The sequence below is a fragment of the Symphalangus syndactylus genome, chromosome 21, assembly GCF_028878055.3.
Source record: "Symphalangus syndactylus isolate Jambi chromosome 21, NHGRI_mSymSyn1-v2.1_pri, whole genome shotgun sequence".
Lineage (NCBI taxonomy): Eukaryota > Metazoa > Chordata > Mammalia > Primates > Hylobatidae > Symphalangus > Symphalangus syndactylus.
This window is the reverse complement of record NC_072443.2, coordinates 17205852-17227244: the sequence shown is the minus strand read 5'-3', so window position 1 is coordinate 17227244 and position 21393 is coordinate 17205852. Positions and strand designations below refer to the sequence as shown.

Genomic DNA, 21393 nt, shown 5'->3' with positions numbered 1-21393 from the left:
CAATCAGAAGCAGCCTACAAATTTATAATGATGTAACTAGAGACTTCCCAATGGGATAGACTAAATAAGGCCACTATATAACTGTCACCAAACAGAGAGAGAGAGAGAGAGAGAGAGATGGAGTCTTGCTCTGCCACCAGACTGAAGTGCAGTGATGCTATCTCGGCTCATTGCAACCCCCTCATCCTGGGTTCAGGCGATTCTCCTGCCTCAGCCTCCAGAGTAGCTGGGACTACAGGTGCGTGCCACCATATCCAGCTAATTTTTGTATTTTTGGTAGAGACGGGGTTTCACCACGTTGGCCAGGATGGTCTCGACTTCTTGACCTCATGATCCGCCTCGGCCTCCCAAGTGTTGGGATTACAGGCACGAGCCACTGCACCCGGCCCAAACAAATATTTCCTTTGTTTTAGTTCTCTGTTGGCTTGATAAAAGGCTTCTCATGGTGTTCCCTTGTTGGAACTCCCGACCTCCTTCTGGTTCAGAGCTATTTGTTCAAATAAACGCTTTAAAATTTTATTATGTTTCAACCTGCCTTTTTTTTTTTTTTTTTAACAAAACCAAATTCAGTTTTCTAAAAATGATGAAAATTTCAAATAAAAAATCACATGTACTCTTTACAGTCACATTTGGTTGAAAATATACTCAAAGACCTTGTAATCAGTTTTGTCAGTTGTTAATTCGGTTAGTTTGCAAGTCATATTAGTTACCTAGTTGACTGGTGAAAAAAAATTGGTAAACTAGAATTAATTCAATTATTTCTTGTGTGCAGTGTAACTGTTCATGCAGTACAATCTTCTCTTTGTTTATGGGAATTAAGAATGTCTTACTAAAATACCAGTGCAACTACATTTTAATCGTGGTTTTACAAACTCGTGTATATAAAAATCAGTGTACCATCCATTTCTTTTTGTAAATTCTCCAACCCCATGTATTTTGTTTTTTAAATTTCACTGACAGCAGGTAAACAGTGGGTTAAGGAGTAAACAGATAAATCACCATAAAATGGGAAAATACATGTCAAAAATTATGTCATCAAATGCCACAGTGCCAGTTATTTGTGTTACTTCTGGGTTTAATTCAAAGCTGTGAACAGCATTCCCATTAAACGTGTTTTGGGGAAGAAAATGAGAGTCCAGAAAATGTAAAAGGCGAATAGTAACCACAGAATGCTGTGTCTGGACTCACTTTTCAGCATGGGCATAAGCTGTGTGATTGTACACATGTAAATTAGATAACATTTTTATTCAAAGTGATAAAAATACCAATGGAATTGAGTTACAAACTTTTTTTTTTAATTCAACCTGGGCTCCAACGAAAGCAGGTGAAGGTGATTTGTTTTATTACCTGAACTACTTTTTTATTCAGGGCAATCAAGATCTTCTAAATGAACTACCTGTATATCTTTTTTTTTTTTTTCTTCCTCCACAGAGGAAGCTGTAAAAACTAGATCACACTGTGTTGCAGTGATAAGAACTTATTTTCTCTGTCTATTGAGGAAAAAGATGTACATTGTCGTGTTTTTTTCATGAAGGTAGGAAACACGATGTTCTTAAGGTCAAACGCATCAAGGCGATTTAGCCTCATATTTTATTAATAGTAATGGGAATCATGTAGCTAAATCCTGGCAAATTGTACTGAATAGCTATTTCCAATGTTATATGATTATATTCATAATAAGTGTTCATTTGATATTCAATGTGAAGCAACTAATTCTAATGGGTTTTTGTTTTAGTAATAGTGATATATCAGTAAGTGGAAAGGCCATTTCATTTGGAATAAAAAAATACCGTAATCAGTGTTTAAGTTAACTTTTCTCTAGGGTTTTACCTGTAATTCTCTGGACTATATGCAGTTCCTCTTTTAGCGTATTATTCATCATATCACAGGTAATATGATAATTGCTTAAGATACTGCTTTTCTGAAGCTCTAATTATTTTATTTGGTGGCAATAACTATAAAAGATTCTATACTGTATCACCCACTTATTGTTTGGCCTTTTGACAAATCCTTGAATATTATCATTACACTATTTTCTATTTTTGTAGAGATGTGGTCTCCCTGTCTTTCCCAGGCTGATCTTGAACTCCTAGGCTCAAGCAATCCTCTCATCTCAACCTCCCAAAGTGCTGGGTTTACAGGCATGAGCCACTGTACCTGGCCCATTACATTCTTAAGAATACAGTCTTTGCCGGGCGCGGTGGCTCACGCTTGTAATCCCAGCACTTTGGGAGGCCGAGGCAGGCGGATCACGAGGTCAGGAGATCGAGACCACGGTGAAACCCCGTCTCTACTAAAAATATAAAAAAAATTAGCCGGGCGTGGTGGCGGGCGCCTGTAGTCCCAGCTACTCGGAGAGGCTGAGGCAGGAGAATGGCGTGAACCCAGGAGGCGGAGCTTGCAGTGAGCCGAGATCGCACCACTGCACTCCAGCCTGGGCGACAGAGTGAGACTCCGTCTCAAAAAAAAAAAAAAAAAAAAAGAATACAGTCTTTATCAGTTTTGCTTGTGTTGGTTATAAAAGGCCTAACTACAGAAGTTAAGGTCTAACCTGATGTGTTTAAATGATGATGTGTTAAAATTGCCAACATTGATCTACTTCTGTGTAAGATGTTAGTCTAAGAAGTTGAGAATAAAACCTAAGTTATAAGCAATGTTTTTGATTAAACACACATTTAAGACAAGAATTAGTACCAAAGATCTCTGTGTTCATTAATAAGTAAATTTATACAGATATATGCATACACGCACATGTAATTTTATATAGATCCCTTTTTGTTGCTATCTGCCATTTTATATAAATATGAAAACATCAATGTTTTACAGTAATCAGCCATAAACACTGTATAGTTCAAGCAATTGTATTTTTCCCTAAGAGATTCCAACTATTTTTAAATTAAACATTTATCTCCAGTGGAATTTTACATTTTCTCCAACAGTATTAACAATTCTAACTGATAGAAGCTATTTTATTTTTCAAAAATCTGAATTGGAAGTATTTTGTGTCTCCACAGAAAATTGTCATTCCAATCCATATGCTTAAATATATAAAAGCTGTCACTGATGAGTAAAGGGTTTTCCACATGTATAAGAAGAAGTGAACTGACAGGAAATAGTTCGTACTCAGCCCTGGAGATGGTCAAGAAATTCATGCTGATATTTAATAGCTCTTATCAGCAGGAAATCAATGAGATTTTAGGGGCATAGCTAGTTTCACAATAATGCTAGGTCAAAACATCTGTTAAATTGTTGAACCTTTTTCAACTGGGGGAATAAATATTAAATTTAATAAAATGCTGTAACAAACAAATCAAACATCTATTTTAACTCTACCCATATTTTGGGATATATTTATAGCTGATTGTAACAATACATGAAAATTTCCTACTGTGGATTGAACAACCAGCATATTTGGATAGATAGCAGTCTCTATTCTGTGGTGAATTTTGTACTCATTCAACTGCAATTTCTGAAAACAATAGCCGAAAAAAGGTTCAACATGCCTATTGAAATAGTTAATTATTTTTAAAATGAGATTCAAACGTTTTTTTTCCAACAATAATATTTTTTGATTATTCATTTCTTCTATTAAGAGTGTGTGTAGGCTGGACACAGTGGCTCATGCCTGTAATCCCAGCACTTTGGGAGGCCGAGGTGGGAGGATCGCCAGAGGTCAGGAGTTTGAGACCAGCCTGACCAACGTGGAGAAACCCCATCTCTACTAAAAATACGAAATTAGTCGTGCATGGTGTGGCATGCCTGTTATCCCAGCTACTCAGGATGCTGAGGCAGAAGAATCACCTGAACCCAGGAGGCAGAGGTTGCAGTGAGCAGATATCATGCCATTACACTTCAGTCTGGGCAACAAGAGTGAAACTCCATCTAAAAAAAAAAAAAAAAAAAAAAAAAAGATTGGTAATTTGTCCATACAACATTACTCTCAAAATAAAATAATATGGGATTGGGACAGGCACTAATAGCCCCAAAAGAAATTTTGTGCATGGTTTTGCCATGAAAGTCACATTTAGTCCCCAGTTTTTACATTTGGCTCTGTATAAAATTACTGTGATCCTTTTACGCTTTCTTTTTGTCTTCTCTTTCTGCCAGTTGTTTACATTCCTATACCCATTTCTTGCTTCCTGACATGCACATATTGAGTACCCAATAATATTGAACTGTAAATCGTAGGTTCTTAGTAACTGCTTTTGCCAAACTGGGCAAATAAGCAGGCCCACCTGACCCTGTAGAGCAACAGAGGCTAATCATTCCACTTTGGTGTAATGAAGGCATTTATGTAAATGCCTGGTGACATTGTAACCTAATATGTATAATAATGGGATAGAAATGAAAGACGTATATATTTCAAAACAAGACCTTTTTAGAAGCTTACTTTTCATTTTCATCAATGGTCCCCACTGCCCACCTAGTCTCTCCCAAATATATAATTTTATGATAAATTTATTAAGAGGTTGTATGTCTTTGCTCCAGTGTCTTGTTTAGTAAGGTTCAGATATGAATCTGGACTTAGATTTAACTTGATAAGATAACTGAAGGAAAATGTGGATAAATTTAACTATTTCTACACGAACAGGTGGGCCTGGGCCTAATGGAGGTTGCTGGAGTTCTATATTAGGCAGTGAATCAACTTCTCAGCAAAGATGAAAAACTACTTGCATGTTTGATCTGTATTAACCTCTCAGGTCACTGGGGCACCATTTAGTAAATTGCATAGTCTCTTTGGCAATGGGATCACGGCTATAAAAGAGTTGTTTCATCTAACTTAGAAAATAAATTTCATGCATTAGTCTGGGCATTTAGAAACATGGCTGAAATTCTTAATAGCAAGGTGATGATGTGCTTTATGTAAAAATGACTATTTTTCTCTTTAAGAACTTTGATACTGCAAAATTCTTTTAAAAATAAAGTAGAAGTAAATAAGATGTAAAAAAGCAGAAAACACAAAGTTCACAAAGTTAGTCCACTCATCCATAAAATCTTATTTTGAAGAAGAAATGGGTGGTAAATTAAGGGGTCATGGTAAACAAAAAGGTGAGATTTCTTTGTAATCTGAAGACACCAGGAAAATTATCTATTTTACTAAAGATGCATGATGAAAAGGGGAGAATAAACTCAGTAGGATACCTAAAGATGTAGGCGGAGGTAAGAGTCTTGCCCATACAGGAGAGGAGTTTGTCCTTTGAAAGGGGCCCATCAGTCCCACTGAAACAGGAGGGACAGCGAAAGGCATGATGGCAAGTGCAGGTGAGTTTATAGTTTGACTACAGAGTAAAGGAGTTGCCATCTAGTTTCTTCTATTTTCTCAGTAAAAGCTTAAGGTTAGGCAAGTTAAAGTGAACAGGGAGAGGATGAAATAGAGGATCACCCTGGAGAATAGAAGAGAGAGCAGATAAGGAAGACACAGAAGTGCTGACGCACTCCATAACTGGCTCAGGTGGAAGACCCTCAAGCTGTAGTGACACAACAAAACCAAACTTAAAAAAAACATTTATGTTTTCCTCCAGGGGCACTCAGGAGCCAGCATGTTCTTTGGCAAAGGCAGACAGTTGACATTACCTGAGTAATGGAATAGCAAGACAACACGGAAAGAGAAAACTGAGGCTGTCTACACGAGAATAGCCGAGTAGATGGATAGAAAAGAAGTAGAGGCAAAAGTGTGACAATATTGAGAACAGATGTAAATGAACCTGATGGATTAGAAAATAGGAAAGCAGGGAGCAACCAAGAGAAATTGGAAGATGGGATTTGATCACCAGATGATTAAATGTTTGTATTTAGAATTTTATAACCTGAGAATTTCAGGGTGCTTGCAAGGTATAGTCTTAGGCAGTGGGAGGTAGGAGGTTAAAGCAAGTGAAGATAAAGGTAAAAGTCCACCGGATGAGAGGTCAAAGAGTTGGGAACTAGAGTTCATGGCTAGTCATCCATGGGGATTTTGAAATGTCTAAAATGATGACAAGACTTGAGATAAAAACGATCATTGTGAGCCAGGTATTAATGTGACCAGCTAATAAAGGGTAAATGGATATGGGTAGATAAGGAGCTCCGTCTACCCCGTCGAGCAGTAGAGCCTGCTCAATCCACTTTGGTGTGATGAAGACAACTGGAAAAGGGGACTTTGACTTGAGGTCCATGGGCCTCCAAAGAGTCGATGAATCAAGTTCTCATGGTTGTGATCTTGGATGAAAAAAGGTTACATTTCTATTTTCACTATCTTTAATATTTAGCACTTCTTTTACTTATGGATATAGGTGATAAGCCACAGTGCTTAGCAATATATGTGTCTTTGTCACCAATAGAAGTCATGAAAATTTTCATATTACCTTCACAATATGTAAAAATATTATTCAATACTTATACGTTTAAATTATGCAATGATTTGAACAATTGACATTCATACTTATCAATATTTTAAAGTGTATGTTATTAGACTTGCTAATATTGAAAGTGTTATTAACAATGTTTATACATCATTTCATTATTTATTAGTATTCCTACAATTGTATTTAGTATATTACAGATATTCTGTGAAATAAGCCAGATACAGAAAGACAAATGCTGCATGATCTCACTTATATGTGGAATCTAAAAAATGGATAAACACATAGAAGCAGAGAGTAGAAGGGTTGCTGCCAGGAGCTGGGGGCAGGGAGAAATGGGAAGTGTTGGTCTAAGGGTGCACAGTTTCAGTCGTGCAAAATAAACAAGATCTGAAGAGATACTTCACAGGGCCTATTAGCAACACTGTGTTGCACAGTTAAAAATTTGCTAAGAGGTTAGATCTTGTATCAAGTGCTTTTACCAGAAAAGCTAAAAAAGTGAGGGAGTGATGGGAGGACATTTTTGGAGTTGATGGATACAGTTATGACATCGAAAGTGATGATGCTATGATAGTTTCATGATGTATATTTATCTCCAAACACATCAAGTTGTATCATTAAATATCCACAGCTTTTTTATTGCCAATCATGCTACAATAAAGTGACCAAAATGTTTACTAACCATTCTGTGAAGCGGTCCAAAGGCGCTCGTGGCACAAACAGCTCCACTGGAGCATGCCGAACTCAACATTCCCACCCCATAACCCTTTTTGGAAATCTGATCTTCCACCACACCCAGGCATGTCTCTAGTGTTTTTGTAGGTCTAAATCAATAATAACACAGCCTAGATCCTGCACAATCTGGCCTCTTCTACCCTTGTAAATTTGCTCTCATCCTTCTTACATTCTATAACCCAGCCACATAGAACTCCTTTTTAGTACTTGCATGAGCCATGCTTTTCTAATCCCGGGCCTTTCCACCTGCCATTCAATTTGCCTAAAATAGGATTCTGCCTTTTTTTTTTTTTTCCTTGATCACCACCTGTTTACATAGTTAATGTGTATTTCACCTTCTGACTTTTCCAAATTGGATGTTCTACTTAAAATACAGGAGTGTATAGGACCTGGATATACTAAAGTTATTCATCGTGTATCTGAAATTGAAATTTAACTGGGCACCTTTATATTTTTATTTGCTAAATCTAGCAACTCTACCCATGGACTTATACTGTCCTCTCATAACATTTTAACACCTGTAATTACTTCTTCAATGCTGTCTTTACTGGAACTTTGAAGATCCATGATGCAGCAAGTGTATGTGTGTGTGTGTGTGTGTGTGTGTGTGTTCGTGTTCTTCACCATGCTATACTCAATGCCTAGGATAAAATGGCTAAGCATGTAGTAGTCACTCATAAATTTAACATGACCAAATTAGTGAACTCTATTCTTTGCCTAAAGTATCTGTTTACGTTTCTGACTTTCCTAATAGACTATGAGTTCCTCAAGAACAAAAATACCTTTTGTACCCAAAGCCAAAGCTCAGTGCCTATAACCCCCAAGAAATTAGTTGATTGGAACAAAATTTCCCTCACGTGTTCTTTGAAAGCCACTAAAAGAGGACCCAGCATGTTTACATCATGTGTGTGAGGTGTTCAACTTACCTTGTTTGAGAATAAAAGAGCTGTAATAAGGACAAAGAGGTTAGGCATGTATGAGTTTTTAGTCACAGTTTTCCAGTTAGCATCAGTTATTTGGGTAAAATTAAAACACTTATTGATTTATTAATACCTCTGTTTCCTTTAATTCCGTTATACAAGAAAGGACGAAGGTGAAAAGCATGAAGATTGTCAAGTGCTTGTGTTTATGCACACAAATGAGTGTTTAGACCGTTAGAACACAGGCAGAAAGTTTAAATGTGGATGAAGAGAGGAGAGGAGAAATCAGGTTTTTGAAAAAGTTTGGAAAACTCTGGGTTAAATGAAAGAGGTTAGGGATTTTTAGCTCTGGCAAATGTTATTTGAATATTTGACTAGTACCACTCTGACAGCATATATCCTGGAGTACATTGCCTCTAAATTACCCTCTAGCTTTAAAATTCAATGTGCCTCAGATATGAAGTATATTCACAATTAAGGAATCACAAGAGTAGCAAGCATAGGAAATAGGCAGGGAATATTGAGGAGCCTGGGAAGGTTACAGAGATTGGAACTCTGTGGAAATATGGAAAGAATACAAAAATGATCAACAGACATCTGCGTCCTACAGAGTTCATAGACAGTAAGGAAGACATGACCACTGGGTCTAAAAAAAATAAAATGATCCTTTTTCTTACAGAGAATTTCATTCAAGTGCTTGGTCACAAATCAGACCGTAAGGGAAAGATACGTGCAATTCAAAGCATTTTGAAATTTAAAAGGAAACAAACGTGAAAGAGTGGGAAGCGCGCTTAGATGACAGGGGTGATTTTTATTGATTTTTTGTGCTTTTCTTTCTTTTAAAATATATAATTAAATGTGCTTGTAGGTAGAAGGATAGATTAGTAGATTTCAAAGAAAGGGAAACTGAAGATTTTAGGAACCTAAGGTTTACAGAATCTCTAAAGGAAATGTGAGAGTGATGAATTGCAGAATATTGATTTTATACAGGTAGAGAGAAATATATTTGAGATATCACTGAATGATTAGAGGGTCCATACCCAGTTATATATGAAGTTACTCAGCGTGATGGTGAGAGCATCATAGAAGAGGAATTAGACTCCATAAACAAGCCATGGTGTACCTAACTGCTTATTTAGCAACACATAGATGCATGTAAATATGTTGTGCCCTGCTAATATATATTTTCCTATGACCTATGACCTAGCTATTACTCTATACTGTCAGCCCGATTGTGCTAGTCGAAATTGATCAGTAAGTATTAGCATTCTATAATACAAATGCCCTTCACAACGCGGGGTTTACATGATTCTCTTATTAGGTGTGTTTTGCATCGGGGCTGTTTCCACTACTGTGTCCTGGCTTTCTGACATTTATTATGCATTCTCGTGAACAGTTTTGACCTTTAATGCCAAAAAAAAAAAACAAAAAAAAAAACACTGGCTTGCGGCTGATAGTGATGGAGACCACAGGAAGTGGGAGAAGGGGGAATATCATGTTGGATGCAAAATGATAGATACAATCTGGAGAGCTATCAATGAAATGGTGAAAATACGTATGATAATGATGGGCAGACAGTGGAGGACTCCTGGATGTACTTTAAAATTTTGAAGACTACTACAAATGTAAGGACAGCGAAGGAGGTTGTCAGAAATAGACCTGTGGAGGCAAAAAATATATAAATTAATTCATGAATAATTTCGTGGGGGTTTGAAGAAAATGGAAGAACAATTCCCAGTTGTGATGTCAAAAGAGCAATTCTATACATTACCAATTCACTAAAAGAAGAAAGTGTGTTTTATCAAATACCATCCACACAACTGATAGTTATTATTAAATAATACATTTTGTTGCTCACTATGAATTAGGATAAACGCTTATTGTAATTGTAGTCTTGTTGTTTAATGATTACGGTTATATTTTGTGGCAAAGTAATCTGATTTTAAAGCTAGCTCTTTAAGTGAGCCGGTTTCCTTTTCAGATTTCTTCCAAGAATCTGGTTTTCCAGTGAGTATCTTAGCACAAACATCTTAATCAGTCACATTGATTAGTATGTACCTCTCTTCTCCAGTTTTAGACACTGCAAACCCACCCTTGAATGTAAATATGTTACTTGTGTTTTTAGAATTTACAGATTTAAAAAATATAGATACTATCAGGGGAATGTGTGAGCAATATATGTATATATAAAATTTCAAATATGTAGCAAGTTTTAATGCTGTGAAATGGATGACTTTTTTTTTCTCAGTTTGTGTTTATGGTGTAAAATAAAGAACCAGGTGGTATTTCTGCTTCAGTAGTCTGTGTCTGTTCAGCAGGAAATATTAAAACATAGAAGACCTCATAAGTTCCATCTGCCCACATACCTGGTTTCAAGTCTTCCAATAGGTTCCAGACATTCACACTGAACATCTTTGTAATGAATCCATCACATAAGAACAACCCTTAAGGAGCATAATTGTTTAACCCTGTGGATACCTCCAAAAGAAAAAGCAGAAAAATGGATCATTATATTGTATATTTTTTATATTGTGGAGAAATATTTAGGAAAAGATAATTTTTTTTATTATTATACTTTAAGTTTTAGGGTGCATGTGCACAATGTGCAGGTTTGTTACATTTTTAAGAATTCTGTATGAAAGATTTGAAATCATCTTTGAGAATTTTTAAAGATCATCAGCACTCTTCATCTATTTTTAATGTTAAAAATTGTGTAGATTTTCACTGATAAAAGAGAAAAAAATGCTTTTTAGAGTCATGATACTATGAAAATACTTCACTACTTAAGGAGTTGGTTTTTGCTTTTCTAGCACATTCTAACACTATAGTCTAACAGAAACAAAAAAAGTGAGTTTTTTTTCTGTAAAACAAATACATTTCATAAAACTTCAGATAAACTAAAAGTTTATATACTAGATTTGGTTTTACATTTGACTACTATTATTAATGGGCAGAAAATACTTGGATAGAACTTTGAGATTAATATTCTTTTGAGCTGAGCCACGTGAAGGTGATAACAGGGGAAGCGTCACCTGCTGAAGCTGGTTCCTCCACCTTACTTACCCCTTCTGAGCTGCCGATGGTGATCTTCACGGTCGTGGGACTGACCATCGGGCACCAGCTGCTTTAGCACTTCAGCCCCAGCTGCCCTAGAGGAGCGTCTCTAGGCCATAGATAAATTTCTTCTCTAACTTCTCACCTGGAGTGATAAGACTGGAGGATTCAATTCCAAATTCCAACACTTTGTAGGATGAAAATAATAAATTAAGTCTCTTCTTAGGAAAACATTTGTTGACTTCCTAATATATACCTATCATACATTAATTAATTCTTCTGGATCCAAACATTAATAAGATAACAAGCATTTCCCTCACAGAACTCACAGACCAGTGGGCACACACACACACACACACACGTCACTCACACGCAGGATCTCAGGAACAATACAGTGTATTGTGTATGCTACGTCCAAGTTCTAGACCTCGTGCTCATAGGGGTAGAAAGAAGGGAGTACTTACTCTTATGTGGGTAAAAAGCGACAAAAGGAATAGCTGTGTTCTAACATTTGTGGAAAACCCATTGTTAGGGTGGTTACGTGGATGGAGACAGTATTTTAAAGCACTTAGAACAATTCCTAGTGCTATATAATTATTGGTTCAATAGATAAAACTTTTACGGCTCTGTGAATACGTTCTAAATTTTACTTCTTGATTTTGTGTTTTGGTATGATAGCATAATGCAGAACAGTTTGGCATACATCAGAAAAATGTATGTTATTCTTCCAGAGGAGAGTTTGGGTCTTCCATAAAAGCAGTAAATATTAAAAGCAAACTAAGTAGAACATTTCATAGCTTCTCTTGGTCCAATTTAAATTTAATGAGCTCTTAGTAGAACTGAGTGTATCATCCTCATAAACTTAGAGGCACAAGGTTTACAGAAACTGCAACTTCAACATTCTTCAACAGTAAATATGACTATAAATCAGGGGGCACATTTATTCTCTTCCAGGCCTCTGGTCTTTTGCCATCTGCTAACATGGCATCTTGCCCATTTGGAACACTGTCAGGTTATGTAGGTTAGAGGTGTTGCCTTCCTAATCTGCTCCTGACTCAGGACTGACCCAATTGCTTTGGGAGATGGTGAGGGTGAGAACAGCAATCAAAATAACGAACAGCATAGACAGTTTGGACTCCTGGACAACCTGCCCGGGACACGGGGACACTGGGAACAAAAGCTGCACCACTAGCACCTGATTAGGGACAGGGGTGAGGCAAAGGGGATACGTCTCTTCCTAGTTAATTACAGAAGACATTAGGGTCTCTCGTTTTTCCGGAGCTGCCAGGTATGCTTGGAGATACGCAGTTATTCAAAACCCCGAATACCTTCTATGTTTCTTCTGTAAAATCTATCAAGGTTTCCACCCGCTACCTTGGACATGGTAGATCTTATAATGCCACTTCCCTGAAACTATAATAGTCTCTTAACTTTGCCCTTACTTTACAATATCAATATGGAATAAGAAATAATTTGGTCCTTTCAGTCACAGTTAGTATGAAAACACATAGTCCTTTAGTGATCACAACTGTGTAAAAACTGAATATTCCTTTTTCAAAGTATCTCACAAATGCCAGCTGTTTCACACTGACTTATCCCTTTTCCACAAGCCTTGTGTTTTTTTAATCACAAGCCTATTTTTATTTTCTTCTATTTTTTAAAGCACTGTTAGATAATATTGTATTCTGTTCCATATCAATAGGTGCTAACTCACTGGAATTATTAAGGACATCGGGGAATGTCCTTATTCTGATATTAAAATAATAAAGCAACTTTTAAATGGCACATTTTTCCCTGGATGGAGCCTGTGTTCTGTTTTGATCATTTATATCAGTTTATTTATCAAAATCTCTGTAAAAACAGTAATCATCATTATTTTTCTTTTCAACCCCAGCGTTTAACTCAGTACTTAAGGTATAGATACTGCATGCTTAGTAGTTGTTCAGCCAGTAAATAAATTAAATCAGCTGGAACATTTTGTGTATATGTTATTTGAAAAATAATGCTTAAAAAGTCTTAAAGGCTTATTATACATATTTAAAATATTTCAATTATTTATTTTATAGAATTTTAGCTTTTAATTAGTGAAATTATGGAACTCTCTTACTGTTTTTGAGTTAAGTTTTCTCAAACTAATAAAATAATAGTCATTTATAGATATTTCATGAAGTCAACAGTATAACTATGTTATAAGGGGGTTTTGTTCATTTAATAACTCAGCAGTAGAAGAAACAGTTTACATATTTCTGAGAAACTGAAAATGTCAGAGGCCTTTAAACAGTGTAAAAGTTCATAAAAAGATAAACCATTGCTTCAAGAAGTATACTGGGTAAATATAACCGCATCCTTGGTTTTATGAGAGCATAACACAATGGCCTTTTATTTTTCAGCAAAAAAAATTCAAAGTTAATTTAAAAATATATCCAGCCCTTAGTAATTAGATATCTTTGCAATCCTTTTAAAAATTAACATATGTAGTAGTTTCTGAGAATTCTATAGTGACTAAAAAGTAGTCTTATAATATTAAGAAATACATTTATGTGTTTAAAATCAGATGAATCACAAATGTGGCAATATTTTAAATTTATAAGAAAGACACTATAACATGTAGTATGGTTGAATAAAACATGAATGATATAGTAAATCTGAGGCCTTCATATTTATGACTATACTTTGTAAGCATTAATGCCAGTGGATTAAGCTTAGTGGGGCAAAATAATGTGATAAAGTGGTCCCAAGATAATCTTTCGTATAAACAAGCAGAAACATAATCTGAGAAAATGATCCTTTGCATGAGAAAATATCACTAAATGGAAAGAAATGCTGTTGATGCCAAATTAGTATTTCGTGACACCAAAATGACAAATAAAAAAATAAAGAAGGAGGGTGTTATGTTATGCTAATCTGGTACCAAATAAAAGAAGTTTTATTTGTTTTCTGCTTTTGTCTTAAATATCAAGACCATGTAAATGTGTTCATAAATGTATTGCTATCTTAATGCTGGGGGGATTTCAATGTATTCATTTTATATGAACTACATTAGTTTTTGACATTTTAGGACACTGAAAGGTCAAACATTAGATACAGTGATCTGTATAAGAAATAGGAGAATGACTGCTAGGCACAGGTGTTAGAGGCTGTTGCTTAGAATTGTTAGAATCCCCCCCTATAGGAAAAGGGAGTGAGCTGTGTGGCAAAATGGTAATCATCAAGGTTGAGTGTGTCATGTGTGCTGTACGGCATTTGGTCTCCTACAAAGTTGTATGTTTATAACTTTATAACACAATTAATAAAAAGTCCAAAGTTGGACTTTTGCTTAGATAAGACTAGACAAGTGGTCTAGATTTTGTATAGACAGTATATATTCTGCTCTAGTGTTTTATGGTCTCAAAAGTATTTAGAGAAAATGAAGACATTAGCATAGAATATTTTATTATTTTCTCCCAAAAGTCTATTTTTATAGCATATTTTAAGTATATTAGTTATATTTTGCCACATAGAAAATTACTGCAAAACTCAGTGGCTTAAAACAGCAAATATTTATTATCTCACACAATTTGTGAGAGTTGGCCACCTCAGATTGCCTTAGGTGGGTGACTCTGGCTCAAGGTCTTTGATGAGGTTGTGGTCAAGATGTCACACAGGACTGCAGTTATCTCTAGACTTCACCGTTTCGACGATCGCTTATTCCTATGGCTATGCGTAGAAGACCAGTTTCTCACTGGCTAATGGGAGGAGACCTCAGTTCCCAACTATGTGAACCTCTCACGACATAGCAGCTGGATTCCCTCAGAACTAGTGATCAAAGAGAATGAGGCAGAAGCCACAATGTCCTTCAAGACCTTGCCTTGGAAGAAATGGACCCTCACTATTGCTGTATTCTGCTGGTCAAATCAAACAATCCTAATACCGTTTGAGAGAAACCTGTACAAACACGCATAACCGAATAAACAGGGCATTGGGAGCTATCTTTGAGGCTATTACAGTGAGAGGAAAAAGAGGAAGGAAAGAAGGAAGGAAAGGAGGAGAGAGGGAGGAATGAAGGAAAAAAAGGGAGGGAGAAAAAGATGGGAGGAGGGAGGGAGGGAAGGAGGGAGGAGACTCACTCACTCCAGAATCTTAGCAATCATTTGTTCACATTGGACAAACTAGCGTTTAGAAACTGTGACCACCAGCTCAAAATGCAACTTTATTATTTAAGGTTTGCCAAAGTGCCAATCTTTTTTCCATAATTAGTAAAATAGCTGCAATCTGCTAGATTTCTCATATTTCAGCAGTTAATTGTTCAGAACATTTTCTTATTAATGGGACTATATTAAAAATCCTATACTTTGTAGGATAAGATTTTCTTTCAAAAGGGAATGCAAAGTTGTATGGTACTTACATGCTATTTATAAGTTTAAAGGGTTACCACCAAATAAAACCTTAGAATAGCCAGGTTTGGCAAATAAAAGTGCAGTATGTCCAGTTGAATATGAATTTCAAATCAACCGTAAACAATATTTAGTATAAATAAATAAACTAAACAATTGCAATGAACATGTAACAAACTTTTATTTATCTTAAATTTACATTTAACTGAATGTCCAGTATTTTATCTGGCAACCTTACCTTAAATAGCTGTCAATCTACATTTTGGTCAAACATAATACAATTTTAAATAGTATACATTCTTTCTATATGTTATTTTTTCTGCATAAACCTATATTTAAAACAATAAGTGCATCAAGTAAAGTAGGTCACATTTATAGTTATTACTCACTAAATTGTATTTGTATGTGGATGTGTGTATTCCAAAACCTGAGTAAGAAGAAGACAGAAGAATTGAACAAAGATGTATATGATGCTGTGTTTACTTGTGAGACTGTTGATATCCATGTCCGAGAACATGCATAATAGCCAGGCTTCCATTTCTATAATAGTTCCAGTTCTAAAGTCAGTTCCGTAGATTGATTTGAACCATTTTAAGGCTTTAGAAATCCTTAAACCTTAAAGACATAATTGCTACTTTAGAATTCACATCTCTATTTTCTTTGAAGTTCGCAAGCTGTTTTTCTCATGACTGTTTGTGATTTGAATTTATCCATCTTGTGATTCTACTCCAATACAATCTAGAAGAAAATTAAGGGCAGCCCGGAGGTGAGGCAGAACTCTGAGGTGGTCCATTATGGCTGACGTGCAACATCTGGTATAAAGACTGGAGATGGCAGTGGGCCCCCGGAGGCAGTATCCCATGCCTCTGACATGCACCGTGGGGATGGAGACAGCTCCAGATGTGCAGGCATTTGACTCGCTGCTTGCTGGTCCTGTGGCAGAGGACTTGAAGATCAGTAAAGAGACTGGGGGAGATGTGCAGAAACATGCAGAGATGGTCCACACAGGTTTGAAGTTGGAGCGAGCTCTGTTGGTTACAGCTTCTCAGTGCCAACAGCCAGCAGCCAATAAGCTTTCCAATTTGTTGGCACCCACCTCAGAGCAGATCAAAGAAGTGACAACCTTTCGGGAGGAGAACGGAGGCAGCAAGTTGTTTAATCACCTGTCGGCTGTCAGCAAAAGTCTCCAGGCCCTGGACTGGGTGGCTATGGCTCCCAAGCCTGCCCTTATGTGAAAGAAATGAATGATGCTGCCATGTTTTATACAAACCGAGTCCTCAAAGAGTACAAAGATGTGGATAAGAAGCATGTAGACTGGGTCAAAGCTTATTTAAGTATATGGACAGAGCTGCAGGCTTGCATAAAGGAGTTCCATACCCCTGGACTGCCTGGAGCAAAACGGGGCTGTGGCAAAAGAACTGAGTGGACCTGCCGTCAGGATCCTCTGCCGGATCAGGTCGTCCTCCCCTCCATCAGGCTCCCCTCCTCCCCCAGTCTCTACCAGTTCAGGCTCAGATGAGTCCGCTTCCCGCTCAGCACTGTTTGCGCAGATTAATCAGGGGGAGAGCATCACACATGCCCTGAATCGTGTATCTGATGACATGAAGACTCACAAGAACCCTGCCCTGAAGGCTCAGAGGGTCCAGTACGCAGTGGCCCCAAGCCATTCTCTGCACCTAAACCCCAAACCAGCCACAAAGATGGAGCCAGCTGTACTCGAACTGAAGGGCAAGAAGTGGAGAGTGGAAAATCAGGAAAATGTTCCCAGCCTGGTGGTTGAGGACACAGAGCTGGAAGAGGTGGCTTTACATACACAAGTGTGTCAACACGTACATACACACGTGTGTCAACACGACGTTGCAAATCAAGGGCAAAATTAACTCCATTACAGAGATAACCGTAAGAAGCGTGGTCTGGTATTCGATGACGTGGTGGGCATTGTGGAGATAATCAACAGGAGGGATGTCAAAGTTCAGGCAATGGGTGAAGTGCCAACCATATCCATCAACAAAACAGATGGCTGCCACGCTTACCTGAGCAAGAATTCCCTGGATTGTGAAATAGTCAGTGCCAGATCTTCCGAGACGAACGTCCTCATTCCTACAGAAGGCGGTGACTTTAGTGAATTCCCAGTTCCTAAGCAGTTCAAGACCCTCTGGAACGGGCAGAAGTTGGTCACCACAGTGGCAGAAATTGCTGGATAAGCGAAGTGCCTCTGGGTTCTCTGCCCTCCCTTCACACCGTGGGATAAATCTGTATCAAGACGATTCTTTTCTAGACTTCCTCTACCTTTCTGCTCTTAAAACTGCTTCTCTGCTCTGAGAAGCACAGCTACCTGCCTTCATGAAATATACCTCAGGCTGAAATTTGGGGTAGGATAGCAGGTCAGTTGATCGGCAGGAAGGTGCAGCTTTTCCGTATCAGCTCAGCCACGCCGCCAGTCCATTCTTACGGAACTGCCGACTAGGACTGATGATGCATTTTAGCTTTGAGCTTTTGGGGGTTACTCTACCAACAAACAACAGTCCATTGGAAAGAAAACAGTCCCAGGAATTAACAGGTCAGAATGTTCACGCTGGTTAATCTTTTTTTAACAATGAGCATGAAGGTAGCAGAAGCTGGTGTGTTTCCAGATGGTTCTGCTAACCAAACTCATTTTTCACTGTTGACAAGCGAGGCAAGGGTTGCACTGGACCAAAGGCTGAGGCTTGGCCAGCTAGCATTCCATGCAGACTTGTTTCCTATAAGCATTCCTTTTATTCTCTATTCTATCCTGGGTCTGCCTCAACCAGGAGATAGGAGAGTCTCTGGTGCTAGCTGCTGTAGCAGTGCCCTTCATCCAGCGAAGTTAATGGAGTCTTGGACCCTTTCTTTCTTTCTCTGGGATCCCTGCCCAGCACCTTCTACAGAGATGACTTTAAAAGGAAAACACACACACACACACACACACACACACACACACCATTTCAAGGAGTCTGGCATTCCTGAATCCTCCTTCCCTGCCAGGTGCCTGTCACCTGACTTCACTGCCTCCTTTTCCCTGTCATGCTCATCAGCTTATGGCTTCTGTCCAAGCACCTGAACAGAAGACTAAAACCTCTACTGCAGGCTGGTTTTAGGTCTTAACTTATGTAAGAATCTTGCACAGCACTGCTAATGTAAATTTCAGTTTTTCCCTCTGAGACAGACACTCACCAAAATATGCAACATTTTTTTTTGATGGGAAGAGAGATTGTCCTGTGATTTCTACCCATTTCCTGAGACCTGTGGAAATAAATCTTTATGTACTTAAAGTTATACAGAAAATAGAATAAGTTAATACCAAACTTGAAAAAAAAAGAAAATTAAGAGAAAGCCCAGGAAGTTGAGCTCAAGAAAATAATAATGCAATATAGCTATCATTCATGAAAGTGTCCCGTGCATTGCTTTTTACATAGTGTTTATTTAACCAATCTGGAAGGTCACTTTAGCTTGACCATGCTTTCCTGTTAAGGTCGTAAGTGGGGTGCTCTGGCTCAGACAAGCAATATGCAGAATCACTGAGTTTAAACTGCAAGGCCAATTTGTTAGCTATGCTCATCGATCTAGCAATATATCCTTAAGCTGCAAATAAATATGTGAAATTCTATCACGATAACATTTAAATATTTAACAGCTGTTTTAATTCTAGCTCAAAACTGAATTTGTGTAACAGAATGATTCAATCTTTGCACAAGACTATATGAGTCATTGTGATTTGAAGTTTGGATTCCAAAATCTTTATGTAAGAGACGGTAGTACACTGAAGCTTTTGAAACTTTAATTAACACCAAAATTTTCAAATATACATAATTTGGTATAGAATGGAGCTAGAATTTGGTATTTTAAGGAAAAAACATTTTATATAAAGGAATTACGTATGAATAATGACAAGGGCGATAAATGAAAAGATACTAAGCAGTATACTGCTCTCTAGTTAGGGTTGGTCACCTCCAGCTGGGTTTCCTATACTGGAAAAAAACAATGCTAGTTTTCAAGTAGTACTAAGCAGAGAAATTGATATTTAAAGGAAAGAAAATCAACAGATGGCATGGAAGAAAATGTTTTAAATAATTTTAAACACTGTCCCCAATCCTGCCAATGGTTTGGGAAGTATTTTTGGTTCCTTCAATTAAAATGTCACATGTGAATTTTAAACCGTATTGAAAAATATTAATGTTCTTCTGAATTCTGAACAGACAGATGGTTTAATAAAACAGAAAAGGGATGTTTGAAAATTATTATACATACTTGTTATCTTAAAAATTCAGAAATTCCCCTTTGTAAACAAAGAGGAAGACTTACAGTGTTTTTCACTTTTGTTTATGCTGTGAGTCTTGTGCTGTACTCAAGTGAATAATGAAAAAAGAAGACAAAGAAAAAAGATGATATTGCTTCTAAAATATTACCTGCTACTGCTGGGTGTCTACCCTTTTTCCATGTCACTAGCAGTTGTTTAATTATGCCAACAACATATCTGCCTCTTGGATAGATAATTATGCCAGTTAACTTCTTCTAAGCCTTCAGACATGCAATTCACTAGGACAGCATGCGAAGGGTACTGCTGCCCTCTAAAATGTAAGCGTGCTCTTGAGTGAGCTGACTTCTCTCAACCATGTAAGACCCGTTGCAAAAGGTTAAGCATATACAGTTCCAGGATTGGAATGACAAATTTTATGTCCCCTAAGAACTATAACTTTGTTGGATTTGCAAGATTTTGTGCAAGCCACAGCATTTATAAGACAGGCAATATTCATTCTTGAGAAAAAATTTATATTCTCTGGCAAATACTGAGCAGAGATTTGTTGGGGGAGCATATCAATTGAAAACTGTGTAAATATTGGCCACGTATATTTTATCTAAAATATGCCATCCTCAATTGGTATTTTTGCAATAAAGTGCTAGAAGGCACTTTAATTTGTGCTGTATTTAGAAAATTGTATGTGGAATTATATGTATGATACATTATCAGTTTATCTGTGACCTAACTTGGGGCCACTTTAACTTTTTAATTTTTAATGTAATCAGTTGACACACACACAATGCACATATATGATGGTAGCACGTATTTTACATAAAGTAATCCTATAAAAAATTATACTGAGATCTTTCACTGCTCTACCTAATATTGTAAAACCATAGACTGAGCAAGTTAAACAAATCAAAATATGATTATTGGCGAAGAACAACTCACGAGTAAAAATTAGTTTGAAAGATTAAATTCCAGACTGTGTCAAAGGCTAATTTATACAAGTAAAAGTGTAATTATACTTGTAATTACATTTTCAAGTATATATTCTATAGGAATAATTGGATGTAAATTTATTAATATTCATGGTTAATGCAGAAACATCTTGAGTCATTTCTATTGTGATTTTTAGTTATCAACTATGATTTATTTAAATATATACATTCAATGAATACAAAAAATTTAGACTCTATCTAAAACATAAGAGATTTTGAGATACATGGCGTTAAGGCCTGAATTCAAGGCATAAAGTTCACAAGAGAAAAGGAAACAAAGGGATTCTCAAGAGTCTTTGAAAGTTGTGGTTTGAGAACAACAGGATTTGGCGTTTTTTTACACTTCCTGGCTATTTAGTTGTGATTGTGTGTTGCTGCATAAATGACAATGGAGAAAGGATGACTTTTTAAAGGTATTTTTCTAGAGAATAACCACAAAGAAATAGAACATGTAAGTAGTGGGAACCACCATTACTGTTTATTTCACTTACCCACTTACTCATCTAGTAAATACGTATTGAATGCCAACTGCATGACAAGTACTATGCGAGGGTCTAGACAATTGTGAATCAAAAGAAACAAAGGTCACTGCTCTCATGGAATTTAGAACTAGTGGGAAAACAGAAACAAATGTAAAATGGGATTCTGCTGAAGGTTACAAAGAAGAGGTACGAAGAGCTGAAGCAGGAAGATCAGAGAAGGTGCCCCTAA

The 21393-nt window shown here is 37.0% G+C and overlaps 1 protein-coding gene and 1 pseudogene across 12 annotated transcripts in view; both read left to right on the top strand.

Moving 5' to 3' along the window:
- ROBO2 (roundabout guidance receptor 2) overlaps nucleotides 1-21393 on the top strand; it is a 1378235-nt gene that overhangs the window by 105665 nt on the left and 1251177 nt on the right. The window lies entirely within an intron of this gene.
- Nucleotides 1437-20315, top strand: LOC134735464 (adenylyl cyclase-associated protein 1-like; annotated as a pseudogene).